We start from the raw sequence: 18,135 nt of genomic DNA on the forward strand, positions 1-18,135 counted from the left end.
TTTTTTTTCTTCTTCTCTCGAACACACTGTGCGCCACACAACTCAGCTCGCATAGTCCATGAGATATCCGGGTCTAGCAACTGCTCGACCCGATCTAGTGGTTACAGTCTGTGTGTCCCCTATGTCCCTGCCCGGAGTAGCAGTAGACTTTGGTGTGCTGTGGGTCTCTGGGCTCTGTGCCCCACTGGGCTCTGTGCCCCTGTCCCGTCTCAGGTGTCGTCGATTCCGTCGAAGGACAGCTCCGGTGTCCAGCTCCACTCTGTAGGATCTGTGGTCCACAGGCTGCACCACTGTCGCCTTTCTCCAGCTTGTGTGTGGTTCGAAGGGTTGAATTCTGACATGCTCTCCTGCTTTCAGCGTGTCCAAATCACTGGCTGTTCTGTTGTAGTACTTTGCTTGTCTCATTTGTCCTCGTCTCATCTGCTCTGGCGTTGTGCGTTTCACCTCCTGCTGCAGAAGACTATCCCTCGTTGGTAGCAGGGTTCTGGTCCTCTACACATCAGTCTCTGAGCTGGGCTTGTATCTAGCCCTTGAGATGGAGTGTTGCGGTGATCCAACATTGCCAGGTATGGGTCCTCCCCTGCCACCTTGGCTTTCATCATGAGTCTCTTTGCCGTTTTGACCGCCGACTCGGCTTTCCCGTTGCTTTGAGGGTAGCCAGGGGATGACGTCCGGTGTTGAAATCCCCACAGCTGACTGAACCTATCGAACTCATGGGAAGAGTACTGTGGCCCCCTTGCCCCGCGGTGGTGTAGCACTGACCACTAAGCACTGGCCACTAGTGCAAGTTGCCCACCGGGGACTGGGATCGTATCCCAGCTCGCCAGATCCGGATATGGCTGGGGCACACACGGGGAGCGACATATTGGGCGGCCGCTCCCGAGGGCGGTATAGGAGTAGTTCCGGACAAGGATCCGTCGCGCAACACCGCCCCCGTCTGGTGCTGGAGTAACGGTACTGGGCTCGAGGAGCCAGTCAGCTAGTCTGCCTGGCGCCCTCCTCTGGGACTGCCGGCCACGGGGTCGTGCGGCGGATCCTACGCAATAGGCAGGGGATAATTGGATGCTAGGTTGGGTTCAATTGGCTACCAAATTGGGTGAAAAAGGGGATAAAAAAAAAAAAAAAAAAAAAAAAAAAAAAAGAGTACTGTGGCCCATTATCTGAAACCACGATATCCGGGATCCCTTGACGAGCAAAGTGAGCCTTCTTCAGCTTTCTTATCACTGTACTTGATTTTGTGTCAGGTAAATGGTCGACCTCCCAAAAGTTAGAATAGTAGTCAACCGTCAGTAGATAATCCATGTTGTTATGGGTAAACAAGTCTGTCCCCACCTTGGCCCATGGCCTGCTCGGCACCTCGTGTGAGTGCAGTGTCTCTTTCCGCTGCTTTGTGTCCATTGCTCTGCAGACGTCACACTTGGATATGGCTGTCCTGATCTGCTCGGTCATTCCTGGCCAGTAGACGTATTCTCTCGCCCGTCTGAGACAACCCTCTACTCCCAGGTGAGTAGAGTGTATGCGGCGAGTGATGTCGCTTTGTAGTGTGTCTGGAATCACAACTCTCTCTCCTCTGAAGACGATTTCGTCCTGAACACTCAGCTCCTCTTGCACCGAGTGATAGTGTCTGATATCTATCTGTGTGTCTCTCTTATTCTTCGGCCATCCCTTAGTATGATTTCACTTAACCTCTGTAGGGTGTCATCGTCTCGGGTCGCAGAGCGTATTGTGCTGAGTCTCGCCTCTGAGAGTGGTACGTAGTCCACCATATTAACTGTCTCTATCCAGTGGCGGCTGGTGCTAACATTTTTGGGTGGGGCACAGGTTATGGGGGCATGCTCCACGGGGAAGAATATCAACTTTAAAATCTGGATTTACAGTCGATTTTAGCATGAGAATAGCTCTACCCCCCTGTACAGACCTCGCCATCCCCTCTACCCCCCTGTACAGACCTCTTCATCCCCTCTACCCCCCTGTACAGACCTCTTCATCCCCTCTACCCCCCTGTACAGACCTCTCCATCCCCTCTACCCCCCTGTACAGACCTCTTCATCCCCTCTACCCTCCTCTACAGACCTCTTCATCCCCTCTACCCCCCTGTACAGACCTCTTCATCCCCTCTACCCCCCTGTACAGACCTCTTCATCCCCTCTACCCCCCTGTACAGACCTCTTCATCCCCTCTACCCACCTCTACAGACCTCTTCATCCCCTCTACCCCCCTGTACAGACCTCTTCATCCCCTCTACCCCCCTGTACAGACCTCTTCATCCCCTCTACCCACCTCTACAGACCTCTCCATCCCCTCTACCCCCTGTACAGACCTCTTCATCCCCTCTACCCCCCTGTACAGACCTCTCCATCCCCTCTACCCCCCTGTACAGACCTCTTCATCCCCTCTACAGACCTCTTCATCCCCTCTACCCCCCTGTACAGACCTTTTCATCCCCTCTACCCCCCTGTACAGACCTCTTCATCCCCTCTACCCCCCTGTACAGACCTCTTCATCCCCTCTACCCTCCTCTACAGACCTCTTCATCCCCTCTACCCCCCTGTACAGACCTCTTCATCCCCTCTACCCCCCTGTACAGACCTCTTCATCCCCTCTACCCCCCTGTACAGACCCCGTCATCCCCTCTACCCACCTCTACAGACCCCGTCATCCCCTCTACCCCCTGTACAGACCTCTCCATCCCCTCTACCCCCCTGTACAGACCTCTTCATCCCCTCTACCCCCCTGTACAGACCTCTTCATCCCCTCTACCCTCCTCTACAGACCTCTTCATCACCTCTACCCCCTGTACACCTCTTCATCCCCTCTACCCCCCTGTACAGACCTCTTCATCCCCTCTACCCTCCTCTACAGACCTCTCCATCCCCTCTACCCCCCTGTACAGACCTCTTCATCCCCTCTACCCCCCTGTACAGACCTCTTCATCCCCTCTACCCTCCTCTACAGACCTCTCCATCTCCTCTACCCCCCTGTACAGACCTCTTCATTCCCTCTACCCCCCTGTACAGACCTCTTCATCCCCTCTACCCTCCCAGTTTTCTCTACAATTTCAACAATTTTCTCTCTACAGTTTCTACACGTCAACATGTACAGAAACACTTGTTTCCAACGTGGTCCTACGTTTCTCCTACACCAAGACACATACAAAGAGCATAGAAACATACAAAGAGCATAGAAACATACAAAGAGCATAGAAGATACAATCAGAATACAGTCTGCCATTCCTTCTCCCAGCATCGATTTGGTTTTCCTATCATGACTGAAGGACAGATGATTCACTTACTTACACAAGTTTGACTTCGGTAATAGGTCCAGTTGCAATATCATCAAGTTGGGAACAAAAGATGCCTCCTTCTAATCCATTTGTTCAATTTGTTTACAAAGTCCGGTAGTGGCTGGGGTGGTCGGAGAGACAGCAGCGTTTCCCTGGAGTATGTGATTTGCTGTATAGTTCCATATTCCCCCTGCGTGTTGGTCGCACGGCAGCGGAGACGGTCGCTGATAATTAAGACCAGCAGTAGAATGTTGCCAATAGACATATTACACAAAACACAAAACGAACAAAACAAATAAAAATACTTGAAGCAGTATCACCGGCCCGAGTCGCGACAGAGCAGCGCCACCGGAAGTAGGAAGTGGAAGACAAACACCACATCTTATGCTGGATATACAACCGGATATTCAGGACGCACATTTTTGCGCCCCGGCCAAGAAATAGGAGACAGCCAATTGGAGCGCTGCTACAGCTCACGTGTAAGCGAAAAGTATTTGCAGTGCCATAGACTTGCATTGACCGGCGCCCCGCGTCCTCCCCTTATGTATTTTAACAGTGAATTTTACACACACACACAGATTAAAATGTTTATTGTATTGGAGGATTTTTAATGAATGCTGATAGGCGCCGACAGAATATCAGCCGCATTTTGTGAATAAACAATGTTTATTTAAAAAAAAAAAACTTTTACAAATCGCAACTAGGAAGTGAAGGTGGGGGCGGCGCCCCAGCGCCCTCTATCGGCCAGCCGCCACTGTCTCTATCTCAGCTTCCAATGACCCCGCGCCTGAGCTCTCAGGCAGGTACGCTCTGCTCAATGTATCTGCGAGCACCATGTCACGTCCGGGAACGTATGTCACCTCTATCTCATATGACTGAAGCCGCAGCAACATCCTCTGCAGTCGCTTGGGTGCGCTCAGCAGTGGCTTCCTGACGATGTTCTCCAGAGGCTTGTGGTCGCTCTGTACAGTCACTTTCCGGCCGAACGTGTACTGATGGAATTTCTGCGCCATTTGGAAACCTAGCAGTGAACTCATCTCTCTCTCCACTCTGAGTAAGTAGACTATCTAGTAAGCTGGACTTCTGATAATAACACAACAAGGAAGACAACAGGTTAGCACTTCTGGACATTTGGGATTTGATTTGATTTGTATTTGTCCCAAACACAATAAACATATCAAAACATAACAACATTTCTGTCTCAAAGCTATGCATCTGTGTATTTTTTCAGTTTTTTTGTGCCATCCCACCGTTTTGCTCCATGGATATGATTTTGTTTGTGGTTGCTCTTATCTTATTGACATAAAGCAGTGACAAGTGAATGCAGGAGTATAAAAGGTTCAAACAACATCACTTTATTAGCACACAACACACGTGTCAAATATGTCACCTAATGGCTAGATATCTGGGGAATTGTAGTCCTAGATTTAGTGGACTAAAAAAACACGTACACAGCTGAACTGAACAGAAATACAAACACAACACTGAGACAACAAACTATGAGTATAAGTAAGTGATGTTAAAACTATTGTTTGTTACATTGAGGCTCTTCAACCTTTAAACTTTCATAACATCAAAAATAAGAAAATCACATTTAAAAAACCCCATCATTAAACAATCTGTACAAGCAGGCTAGAGGCCAATCTAACAGATGTGGGGGAGGAACAGTGTTGGAGTACGTCCAGGCGTATGTCCAAAAAAATAAGCTGTTCTAATAGAAAACTGAGAAGTGATAGGATCTATATCTTAATATAATATGATGTACAACATCTCAGTCTTCCAGCTGAAACGTTAGGAGGATTTATTGCAAACATACCAGTATTCAGTCACACTCGGCTTCTAAACACCAAGGGCACATCTGGGTGGAAGGGGCGGTGACCACATGTCGCAGGAGGGGACAAGGACATCTCAACTCCTACGACCTCGATTCCTCCTTCACTCTCCAGGAGGGAGAGGAGTGGAGGAGAGGAAGGGAGGAGGAGGAAGGAGGGAGAGGAAGGGAGGGTAGGAGGAGAGGACAGGAGGAATTGAGAGAAAATAATCTAGAAAAGGCTCATGTCATGACACAACCTTCTCCCTGATCCGATCAACAAGTAAATATCCATACAGTAGATGATGGTGCAGCCAGCAGACCCCCCCTTCTTCTTTAGGGCTCCTGTCTCCTTAAACCTTCTCTCCTGTGTGTATTCTCTGATGTCTCTTTAGGGATCCTGCCACACTGAAACTCTGCCCACACTGGGAGCAGTAGAACGGCTTCTCTCCTGTGTGTATTCTCTGATGGCTCTTTAGTTCATCTGCCCGACTGAAGCTCTTCCCACACTGGGAGCAGCAGAATGGCTTCTCTCCTGTGTGTATTCTCTGATGGCTCTTTAGGTGTCCTGCCTGACTGAAACTCTGCCCACACTGGGAGCAGGAATATGGCTTCTCTCCTGTGTGTATTCTCTGATGTCTCTTTAGGGATTCTGCCACACTGAAACTCTTCCCACACTGGGAGCAGCAGAACGGCTTCTCTCCTGTGTGTATTCTCTGGTGACTCTTTAGGTTTTCTGCCAGACTGAAACTCTTCCCACACTGGGAGCAGGGATATGGCTTCTCTCCTGTGTGTATTCTCTGATGTTTCTTTAGGTTTCCTGCCACACTGAAACTCTTCCCACACTGGGAGCAGCAGAATGGCTTCTCTCCTGTGTGTATTCTCTGATGGCTCTTTAGGTGTCCTGTCTGACTGAAACTCTGCCCACACTGGGAGCAGGGATATGGCTTCTCTCCTGTGTGTATTCTCTGGTGATTCTTTAGGTGTCCTGCCTGACTGAAACTCTGCCCACACTGGGAGCAGGAATATGGCTTCTCTCCTGTGTGTATTCTCTGGTGTGTCTTTAGGTGTCCTGCCACACTGAAACTCTTCCCACACTGGGAGCAGCAGAACGGCTTCTCTCTTGTGTGTATTCTCTGGTGTCTCTTTAGGTTTTCTGCCTGACTGAAACTCTGCCCACACTGGGAGCAGCAGAATGGCTTCTCTCCTGTGTGTATTCTCTGGTGTTTCTTTAGGTTTCCTGCCACACTGAAACTCTTCCCACACTGGGAGCAGCAGAACGGCTTCTCTCCTGTGTGTATTCTCTGGTGTCTCTTTAGATCGCTCATATGACCAAATCTCTTTCCACACTGAAGAAAAGAGTGAATCTTCTGTCCTCCTTGAGTCTGTGGTTGTGATTTAAGGTGAGTTGGACAAATGAAACTCTCACTGCAATCTAAACAGTGGTGATTCTTCTGTCTTGAGCTCCTCCTCCGTCTGTGTTGTTTATGGCTTCCTGATGCGGTGGAGCTGGGCTCCATGTCTGAGTCTGGGTTGGAGCTCTCTCCTGTAAGAATAGGAACATATACAGGATTAGAAACAACATGAGAACAAGTGCTGCTTCCATAGACTCAGCAGTGCCAGAAGTAACACCACATCTCTGGAGTCTGCACACGCTGTGGGAACATGAAGTGTTCAGAGAGTTACAGAGATATTACAACAAATGGATACCCTATCAATGTTTTATCATTAACAATTGATTTAAAGCATATTCTCTCAAACGGAGACAGAATCCAAGTTTAACGTTTCAATTTAAGAGTATTCACGTTGTACCTAGTTTAACTGTCACTCACTGTCTTGCTCAACAGTTGTAATTCCATGATCAGTCATAGAAGTTAGAGAAATTGTAACAACTTTAGTTTGAATGAATCAACAACTGCTATGGAGGAAATCGTGGGGAAAATAAAAATGAAAATAAGGCCTTGTCCACACTACACCGTTTTTTTTGTAACCGGGGTTTTCCCTAAAAAAAGAATCGCGTCCACACAATCACAGTTATAAAAAAACACCATCCACACAAAACCGCGAACATTGTTTAAACAGCGCCAAAAATAACCAATAGCGTCTGGCTGCGCCCCTTGGCGAATCAGAAGTCTGGAAAACAGCTACCATTTCCGGTCCTATTATTATTATTATTATTATTCAAACTTCCTAAACATTTTGAAACATTATGGGCCGGTTTCACAGACAAGGCTTAAGCCTAATCCTAGACTAAAAAACATCTTCAATGGAGATTTTACATTGAAAGTGTGATTTAGTCCAGGACTAGGCTTAAGCCTTGTCTCTGAAACCGGCCCATTATGTCTGTGTACATTAAAAACTGTAGTCGTCATCACAAGTTAGAAAATGATATTGGGCCCCCAAATCAGTTTACAACTTGTTGTAATTATATTACGATGTTTCTGTCAGTAAAGGTATGCAAGCAAGCAATTGACGTTCAAGCCGAAAACCCCGGTTTTCCCGTATACACCTCTCCGCTGAAACCGGAGTTTCTACAAAAGTTTACCCTGGCCGGAGTTCTCAAGAAAGCACGGTTTCAGTAACTGCGAACGCTGGGTGCGTGTGGATGGAAGGCAAAACCGGGTAGAAAAACGCCCGGTTAAAAAAAAAAAACGGAGTAGTGTGTACAGGGCCTAAATGTCTGATTGCATACACCGCTAAATATCTGCCAGCGCCCTTTGAACTATTCATTAATCTGGCCTGGCTTTCGCCAAATACAGAACATGAACTCACCATCCTCATCATCTGTGTCCACCAATCCATCTTCTCCTTGCTCTTCTTTCATCATGACATCTTCATCCTCCACTTCCTCTTCTTCTTCTCCTTCCTCTCCTTTCACAACTTCATATTCTCTTCCCTCTTCTTTCACCATCACATCTTTAATCTCTTCCTCCTCTTCTTCTTCTTTCACCATCACATCTTTCTTTTCTTCCTCCTCTCCTCTTACCTCCTCCTCCTCTTTCACCATCACATCTACCATCTCTTCATCCTCTCCTCCTTCTTCCTCTACTTCTTCTTTCACCATCACATCTTTCTTTTCTTCCTCCTCTCCTCTAACCTCCTCCTCCTCTTTCACCATCACATCTACCATCTCTTCATCCTCTCCTCCTTCCTCCTCTACTTCTTCTTTCACCATCACATCTTTCACCTCCACTCCCTCCCCTCCTTCCTCCTCTTTCACGACCACGTTGACTTCCAGTGTTTGACTGCAGTATTCCAGCTTCACGGCCACCATCTTTGGACCCCACGTTGTGCTTTTCTGGACTGAAGAACCACAGCAGGAACTCTGTGGACTTGGGTTCAGAAACAGTAGCTGTGAGGTGGACCTGTGTATAGAAAACAAATGAAGCACAAACAGTCACAGATACATTTCAAAGATCATCTATCACAGGTTTATTAGAGGTTCCCAGCAACAGTCAGAAGAAGATCGGGAGCGCAGCCTTTGCCAACTATGCCCCAAAGCTTTGGAACACATTACCTTTAGAGATCAGGGAAGCCAGCTCACTAAATATTTTTAAAAGAAAGCTAAAAACGCACTTCTTCAATATAGCCTTCAACTAGCTTATCTGCACCTGCCCACTGCTCATTTGCCAGCTATTGCACTTTCAACAATATATTTATTGAGTTTTTTGAAAAAGATAAAACAAATCTTGAAAATAAATAATTAGTAATAATGATATATGTATATACTGTACATACAAGCAGATAACTCACCAGAATTGCCATACACATGTAGGCCTATATATAGTACGTACATTGATGGAGAGGCAATCATATAACTGAGCTCATATATACACATACAAAATAAAAGGGAGAGAAAAAATAAAATAAAGGTAATAATAAAAACATGAAAACTGTAAAAAAAAAATAAAAAAAATATATATAATAAAGAAAAGGGTACATTGCAACAGATACATTAATTATATCCAACTCCTACTCTACTCCTGGTCAATTCACACACCTGTTCAAATGGTTTATTGCAGAGTTTACATTTGTTCACGCCCAGGTTCGTCCATCCAGTGTGATAAGTCCTTGTCCTCCAGATATTTTATGAATGGGCCCCAAATACTTTGGAATCTTTCCTGCCTGTCTTTGAGTGTGTATGACATTTTCTCTAATGGTAGACACCGAGACATCTCCCTAAACCATTGCACAATACTTGGTTTACCTGTGCTTTTCCACGTTAGTGCTATTGATCTTTTGGCCTGTAAAATACACATATCCATAAAGATCTGTTCACTGCATTTCATCCTGTGTCCCTCTGGATAAATGCCAAGAATAAACAGCTTAGGCTCAACAGTAATTTTAATTGACAGAATGTCCTGTATTATTATTCCAAGTTCTTCCCAGAATTCTTGAATTCTTGGACATTCCCATATACAATGAAAGAATGTACCCTTGTCCTCTCTACACCTGTTACATAAGTCTGGAATGTTGGGGTTAAATTTATTGAGTTTTTCTGGTGTTATATATACTCTCATTATCCAATTGTACTGTAGAAGCTTTAAACGAGTGTTAGCGGTCTGGGTTTGAGCTCTTTTGCATGCCTTGTTCCATTTTCCACTGATATTTCCTCTTGAAGGTCACTCCTCCATGCTTTCAATTTGGGTTCTGAAGATTCTAGTGATCTAGCAATCAACAAATCATATACATCCGAAATAATTCCCTTTCCGAAAGGATTTTTAATTAAAACTTTCTCCAATGAGGAGCTATTGCACTTTAAATATTTTACTGTCCTGGATACTAGATTTCAGGGGTAACCAGGCCCGCCGAGATCCAAGTTAGGCTTAAGGAAGGGACAGTAGGTCCTGGATACTAGATTTCAGGGGTAACCAGGCCCGCCGAGATCCAAGTTAGGCTTATGGAAGGGACAGTAGGTCCTGGATACTAGATTTCAGGGGTAACCAGGCCCGCCGAGATCCAAGTTAAGCTTAAGGAAGGGACAGTAGGTCCTGGATACTAGATTTCAGGGGTAACCAGGCCCGCCGAGATCCAAGTTAGGCTTAAGGAAGGGACAGTAGGTCCTGGATACTAGATTTCAGGGGTAACCAGGCCCGCCGAGATCCAAGTTAGGCTTAGGGAAGGGACAGTAGGTCCTGGATACTAGATTTCAGGGGTAACCAGGCCTGCCGAGATCCAAGTTAGGCTTAAGGAAGGGACAGTAGGTCCTGGATATTAAGGGGTAACCAGGCCCCGGTTGAAATACCCTGCAACCAAGTGAGAGGGCAGTACATTGCGGGTGGGGTAGCGTGTAGTGATGCTCCGATCTGATCGGCGCCGATCGGTATCGGCCGATATGGCCTTGATCGGAGTTCTCAAAACGGCCGATCAAACACGACCGATCAGTTTACAAAATGGCGTCGCCAGTCTGGAAATATTACACAGTGTCGGAAAGAGACAACAAATATGCCGTTTGTAATGTCTGCTCAAAAGAAATACCTCGGGGAGGAACGCACGCAAGGTCTTTCAATACCACAAATATCATACGGCATTTGCTGCGTTCGTCGATTCGCTCAGAGAGCGCCGAAGCGCACACTGGGCTCGACGTCATAAAGGGACCGAGTGCTTAGATTGGACGAGAGGCGTTCCACGAGTGCTGGTCAGAGTTCCAGCGCGACTTCACGAGCGTAGTGTAGGTAGTGTGCAGCGACGTCATGTGACCCCGCGAGCAGGAAGTCACTTGGCCCATAGCAACAACTATTAGCGCGTGAGTTTTAGGTCTTCCTCTGTGCACCTTGCACAAGTGTAGATAGCGAGCGACTTTTCAGCAGCAGGACATATTTTAGATGATAAGAGGAACAGGCTGAGTGCCAAAAACGCTGAGATGCTTGTATTTCTCAAGGCTAATCTGCCAGTGATGCTGCTTAATCAGAAGTAAGGTTTGAGTCTGAAATCTCCTTAGGTGCAATGTTTTGTTTTTTTGTTTTATTGATTATTGCTGACTTGCTGTCTTATCTCCTCCTAAATATGACTTGAAACTGACTGACTTGAAACAGTATTTTATATTTGGCTATAGCCTGTTTATGTTGCAGTTTAGTTAGGGTATGTTTATTGTTCCTCAGGAAAGCTACAGTATACTGTATAAGCTCCAAGTTCTCTAAGAGCTCCTAGTTCCTCTCATTCGAGTGGAATGTTGCACATTTGATGTGACAGTGTACATTTTATTTATTATGATTTTTATTTTCACATTTTATTTGTTTTTCCTGAAGTAAGCTACAGGTGGTTGTGAATTCAATAAAACAGATGGTCGTCAATTCATGATACTTTCTCATCTCCTAATTTCATTTAAATACTTAATATACAATGTCAATGGTGTTAAGAATAATTAAAAACATAAATAATGCTACACAATAAATAGAATGCTTCAATTGCCATTTTCGACGCTGTGATCGGTGATCGGTGATATCGGATCGGCAGATCACTGATTCCAGTGATCGGTGATCGGTGATCGGCACCAAAAACCCTGATCGGAGCATCTCTAGTAGCGTGTACCACAGGTGCAGGTCCCATACTAGCGTGACTACACTCACTGAGGGGGCTAAAATAATATATAGTAGTGTATGAATGTATGACATGTATCACATAGTGTGTAAGAAATGTAAATCTTTACCTTTTCTTTTGACTGTTTTCCCCTGCTTTTATATTCATTCTATGCTTACATGTTTTTATATTCACTTTATGTTCTTATTCCTGTTGTAAAGCACTTTGAGCTGCATTTCTTGTATGAAAGGTGCTATATAAATAAAGCTTTACTTACTTACTTACTTCCATTAGACTACTAAAGCAAGACACCGGAGCACTCATATCTGCGCGTTTGTCACAGGCTGACAGTCACCCTGTTCCTCTGCCCCGGCAACTGACCCATAGAAATGTGCGCGATTAACATTTCAGAGATGTACAATCATGTTTATTTAGAAATAAATTGTGGTGTTTGACAGGGGATTATGGTAGACATATTTAATGTAAAGTTATCTATCTAAAGTTTTCTATCCACATGCTGATATGTGCATGATAGGCGCGAATTCCACCCCCCCCCCCCCCCCCCCCCCCTTGGTGGTATAAATTGTATTGCGGCAGTGTTTCCTCTATATGCATTTATTGGTGGCGGGCCGCCACAAATGAATTTCCTCCGCCACTAATTGATTCAGACAGTCCACTTTGATTCAGGCTGCGCAGAAAGGCAGCGAGTTATTATGACCGGAGAACAGAAAAAAAGCAGATTGAAGCTAGATTTAGGCCGCTTCCAGACCAACATTTCGTTACGATTTAGGGCGTAGTTATTTACAATATGTTACAATGTTGCAATTAACCTCGTCGTTTGTGTTCGCACTGCAATCGAGACTGAATCTCTCAACAGGCGCGCGGCTCGAGGCGACGCGCTTTCAAAACTGGCTGCGTTCGTAAGATCACTCAGGAAATCCGATCAGCACTCGTGGAATGCCTCTCGTCCAATCAAATGACTCGGTTTCTCTATGACGTCGGACCCAGTGTGCGCTCCAGCGCTCTCAGAGCGACTTTACGAACGCAACCTTACACTCATCTAGCTAGTTAGCTTAGCAGTCGTAGCTCAATTTAAAATTGGAGTGAGAAGCAGAGTTGTTGCCTTGTTGAAAACATATTCAGACTCCCCAGCTGTTCTACACGAGTTTATGACATGCAGCTGTATCATGCGGTGGTAGTACTAAACCCTCGTTGTGTATTGTTTGTTTTGCCGTGGAAATGAAACATTTATGAGTCTTACAACAACTCATGTGCGTGTAAAAAGCCGGTAAACGGATTTCTCTTTTAGTCCGTCGCCGGTGCTTTTAATCCCGTATCCTAATCGAAAATGCAACATCATCAGCGACGACTGTGGGTTATTGCATTTACTGCTGTTCTCTGGTTCATGTTCTTATACCAGTGCTCAGTATAGAGTATTTTAAATGAACATTCGTAATGTATGTCTCTGATGTTCATGGTCAATTAAATCAGCCTATTTTGTGAAACAAATATAATGTTCCCGCTAATGGGTTAACCGAGCATTCTCGCACCTAACGTGCAAGCACCTAGCTTCGAACTATTCATAGCAATATGCGCGGGGCAAAAATAATCTATTGCCTCTAAAATCACCACGAACAGAACGGCGGAGGTACGGGTAAGCAGGGCTCATGTTGGTGTCCTCAAAGGTAAGAGTTGGTTTTCTTTAACTCAGCTGATAGCATTACCTTGCTGTTGTTGTTTACCGAATGCTCCATCTGACTGTCACACTGTGATTTTACTTGTGTAAACAGTTAATGAGTAACGTTAGCCGGTTTTGTGCGTGTACTCTCATGTGTGTGTGTGTAATGCGCTTTCCGCATGTTCCGCTGCAGCTGTAGGATATCTTGGTTTTTGATCACCCTCTATATAAAATCACCTGCTCGGCTTTAATGACTTAACCGCTATTTAAGAAATTATAATTGTTGCCACCCTCTATTTTTTGGTGAAACTACGTCCTTGTTTTGAGCGCCAGTGCGCGTTTTATGCGCGTGCACGCAAAAATCGCACGCGCGAAAAATAACCACTCCGCCACGAATGGGAAAAATCCTGGAGGAAACCCTGATTGCGGCATACCAAAACAACTCGCAATCTAATCCGAACAGTTGTTATTATGTAATATTATCGATGGATGTGACATTTTTGATGGAGGGCAGTGAGCGGGAGACTCATCAAGGACATGTAGTTAATTAATGCAGTGGACAGCGGCTGTTTCTCCAGCGTTCCTGTCACTTCGGATTTCGGAACGGTAATAAATATGTAAGTCATGCATTTTTCCATGTTTCCCATTGATGGTATATGACGCCGTAAATTTAACTAAAGTTCAGCCGCGAAGTTGTTGCACTGTTGTCCTTAATCAGTGCAGACTGGCAGGGTAGGAGCACAGGTTTCATACAGGTTAGAGCACCGTTATTCTGTCACGGTCTGATAATGAAGCATTGTTCTTTTTTATTTGATGACTTGTTTGATCGATTGATAGCATAAAAGTGAAGTTGTGAATGAGTCGCGAGCGTCAATGCTTTTCTACGATACTACTGATGACGTATCAGTCTTGAAGGGTTGTCCCATTTCATAGGGGTAGATTTCAACCCCGACGGCTTGTGGCTCTGTTCGAAGGCCTTGGCTCGAAATCGAGTCACACTCGAAAACGAGCCATAGGGGTAGAAAAGGGAATCGGGATTGGGCCTTATTCTAACGCTACCACTGGGTATGGCAACACCACAAGGACAAAATAACGCGCAGACCTGCAGTACACCCAAACTCCAAGGGGGGCGCAACAACAACCAGGGCTGCTCAAGCACAGCGAAACTCATCCACATTCACCACAACTCAACATCCATTCCCAACTGTGTTACATTCATTCCATTCCATGTTCACACAAATGTAGCTGTGTTGTACCATTAGATCGTCATTCTATCTATTTCAAGACAACCGCTTCCTGCCTACTTGTCCCAGAATGCATTGCATCGTGCTTGCTGCTTACGTCAGAGGCGCAAGCTATGGAGGCTCCATGAGAACTTCACATCCTTTGAAAAACATGGCGGGATGGAAGGTATGATATCCTGGTTAGACTACCTGTAGTACCACCCCACGCCAGTAGGGGACCTCCAGATGTGTTGGGCTGCAGTTACCTGTTGAATAGCTGGGGTCCCAGATTAAGCTAGCAAGTGACCAGAGTACCACGTTGTTACTTACCGTTCTACAATAAATGGTTAACTTGAATCCTGGATGGCATTCCCATTATTCATAAGTTAGGTTACCACAGAAGGATCTTGTAACTTCGGCAGCAAACAATGGCAGCATTGAAATAGTTTAGTTTATGTTCAACTGGAGACGGTAGTGAGCTCAGATTTTCGTGTTCTGACTTTGCAATCCACGGCCTCTCACGAGTTGCACAAAGGACAGACGAAAGCGTGTTTGTTGTTGGGCTTTCTTGCGGAATGTTGATATGAAATCAAAATAATCAGCAGAACATGTGTTTGTTCCGTGGTGTATTCCGGTAAAAAACGGATCAAACAGATACAACATCTCTTCTGTAGTGATGTGTTCTTCCGTGCAGACGCTTCGTAGCGTGTGTCGAGTAACCGAGGCATTTGTGGTGCGCGTATCGAAGCATGTGTTGATGACGTATGGTAAGAGGCATGTGTTGATGACGTATGGTAAGAGGCATGTGTTGATGACGTATGGTAAGAGCGAAGCTTCGCCTGCCGGCCGTACCACGTGACCGATTCGGGAAGTGTATATGTATATCCTAATTTGTATAAACGTGCTGTTGTTTTTCTATGTACCCCAGCTTCATCTGTGCCCTGTGAAAGGATCTTTTCAAAAGCAGGTGAAATTGTCTAAAAAAAAGAAACCGCCTGAAGCCCAGCACTGTGGAGAAGTTGTTATTTTTAAATAAAAATGAATAAATGAATACAATCTTGTTGTTCCTAGTAACACAAGCACATTTATTCAATTCAAAGCTTCACACACCAACGCCACGGTGTCATTATCACTCTGCCTGCTATACATGTATTGTCCACTTGATGGCGCAGTAGAGCAAATAAAGCAACACGAAGCTTCGGCCCATGTGTGACGCAATTGGATGGAAAGCTTCAACAGTTCATGAAACTTCATCTCGCCATCACTAGTTTTACTTACATGTCTGCGTTTTCACCAATGTGGAGATACCAGTGGCGCTGCTCCAAACGGCCCTGTCGGACGTCTTATCATCCAGAAATCACATCTCATTCCTACAAGCGAGCTGCCTGGACGGACTCACATGAGAAGTAGAATGAAAGTTGTTATCAACACGGTGTCGTCTTTTGATGACGTCATCGCGGGGTCCTTCCGGAGCTGTGTTCTGGAACTCCGCCCACTTAGCTCGGGTGAGTTCCTTCCAAATAAAAGCGCCCACGTTAAACTTGTTTAAGCATTTAGAAATACTACTACATATGGATAAAGTAACCCAAATTATATGCTACTACATCTGGAAATAAACATGTCAATAAAGATGTAATCCTACTCTATGACTGTATTATTTGTGTTTTGAAGGGTTTATAATTCTTCTAGTATCCTAATGACCATGATGAAAGACTGCTGCACTGCATAGGGGACATATCATGGATTGTAAACCTATAATCTTCCAAGGCTAAACATGGTTGTAGTAATCATGTTAGAATATGTGTTAGAATACTTCGTATGACACCCCTCAAGTTTGAAAATCACTTGACTCATATTCTAGAAGTGTTTCTGAGTACTGAGTAATATGAATCAAGTGTTTATGAATCAAGTCAATATGAATCAAGTCAATATGAATCAAGTGGATATGAATCAAGTGGATATGAATCAAGTCAATATGAATCAAGTGGATATAAATCAAGTGGATATGAATCAAGTCAATATGAATCAAGTCAATATGAATCAAGTGGATATGAATCAAGTCAATATGAATCAAGTGGATATGAATGAAGTGGATATGAATCAAGTCAATATGAATCAAGTCGATATGAATCAAGTCAATATGAATCAAGTGGATATGAATCAAGTCAATATGAATCAAGTCAATATGAATCAAGTGGATATGAATCAAGTCAATATGAATCAAGTGGATATGAATCAAGTGGATATGAATAAAGTCAATATGAATCAAGTCGATATGAATCAAGTGGATATGAATCAAGTCAATATGAATCAAGTGGATATGAATCAAGTCAATATGAATCAAGTGGATATGAATCAAGTCAATATGAATCAAGTGGATATGAATACATTGAATAAGAATCAAGTGGATATGAATCAAGTCAATATGAATCAAGTGGATATGAATCAAGTCAATATGAATCAAGTGGATATGAATACATTGAATAAGAATCAAGTGGATATGAATCAAGTCAATATGAATCAAGTGGATATGAATCAAGTGGATATGAATTAAGTGGACATGAATCAAGTGAGTTTCAACCTTGAGGGGTGTGATACAAAGTATTCTTGGTCCTTTCCTGCGTCCCAACAGTTAAAAGTGCCACCTCTAGATTGCTTAGGGAACCCATAATGGACTGTACACCAACATATTTCCAAGGCTATAAACATGATTACTACCACTGTCCTCAGCAACACTTGTAGAATATGGATCAAGTGAGTTTCAGCCATGAGGGGTGACACACAGCTGTGTCTTGTCATGTCAATTCTACTAATTAAATAACCACTAATAAAGACACACGTGAGTTGCTAGGCTCACAAGAATTGACCCCTAAGGACACACGATGTGATGAAGCTAAGTCTCCTCAGGTTATTAACACTAGAACAGCCATGAGGGGTCATGACCCCTGTGAGGAAAGAAAAATGTGATATCTTTGCACTTTGATCACATTTCAGGACCCTCCTTTCATGACTTGTCCGAGATATGTGCGTTCTACCACCCAGTATCCTTACATTTTCAAAATCACATCAGGATAAGCTAGTATAAAGCTATTTTGCAGTTTTTCTGTGTAGGAGGCAGGCTAGTTTACAAGCGGCCATCTAGTGGTGGTTGTGTGAAAGTAGCAGGTTAGCATTGTAAAGAGGGGGTCATTTAGGAGGTAAAAAGGCACGGCTGTTCTAGAAGCTGGTAGAGGAGCAAGAGAAGCGAGACCCAAAGCAATGCTCTGGCTCAGTTCTGAGGGGGGCTGAGGGGTCACTTCCCCAGCATACAGCATCTGGTACTAATAACACAACAAGGAAGACAACAGGTTAGCACTTCTGGACATTTGGGATTTGATTTGATTTGTATTTGTCCCAAAACAATAAACATATCAACACATAACAACATTTCTGTCTCAAAGCTATGCATCTGTGTATTTTTTCAGTTTTTTTGTGCCATCCCACCGTTTTGCTCCATGGATATGATTTTGTTTGTGGTTGCTCTTATCTTATTGACATAAAGCAGTGACAAGTGAATGCAGGAGTATAAAAGGTTCAAACAACATCACTTTATTAGCACACAACACACGTGTCAAATATGTCA

The sequence above is a fragment of the Nansenia antarctica genome, assembly GCF_963989245.1.
Source record: "Nansenia antarctica genome assembly, chromosome: 4".
NCBI lineage: Eukaryota > Metazoa > Chordata > Actinopteri > Argentiniformes > Microstomatidae > Nansenia > Nansenia antarctica.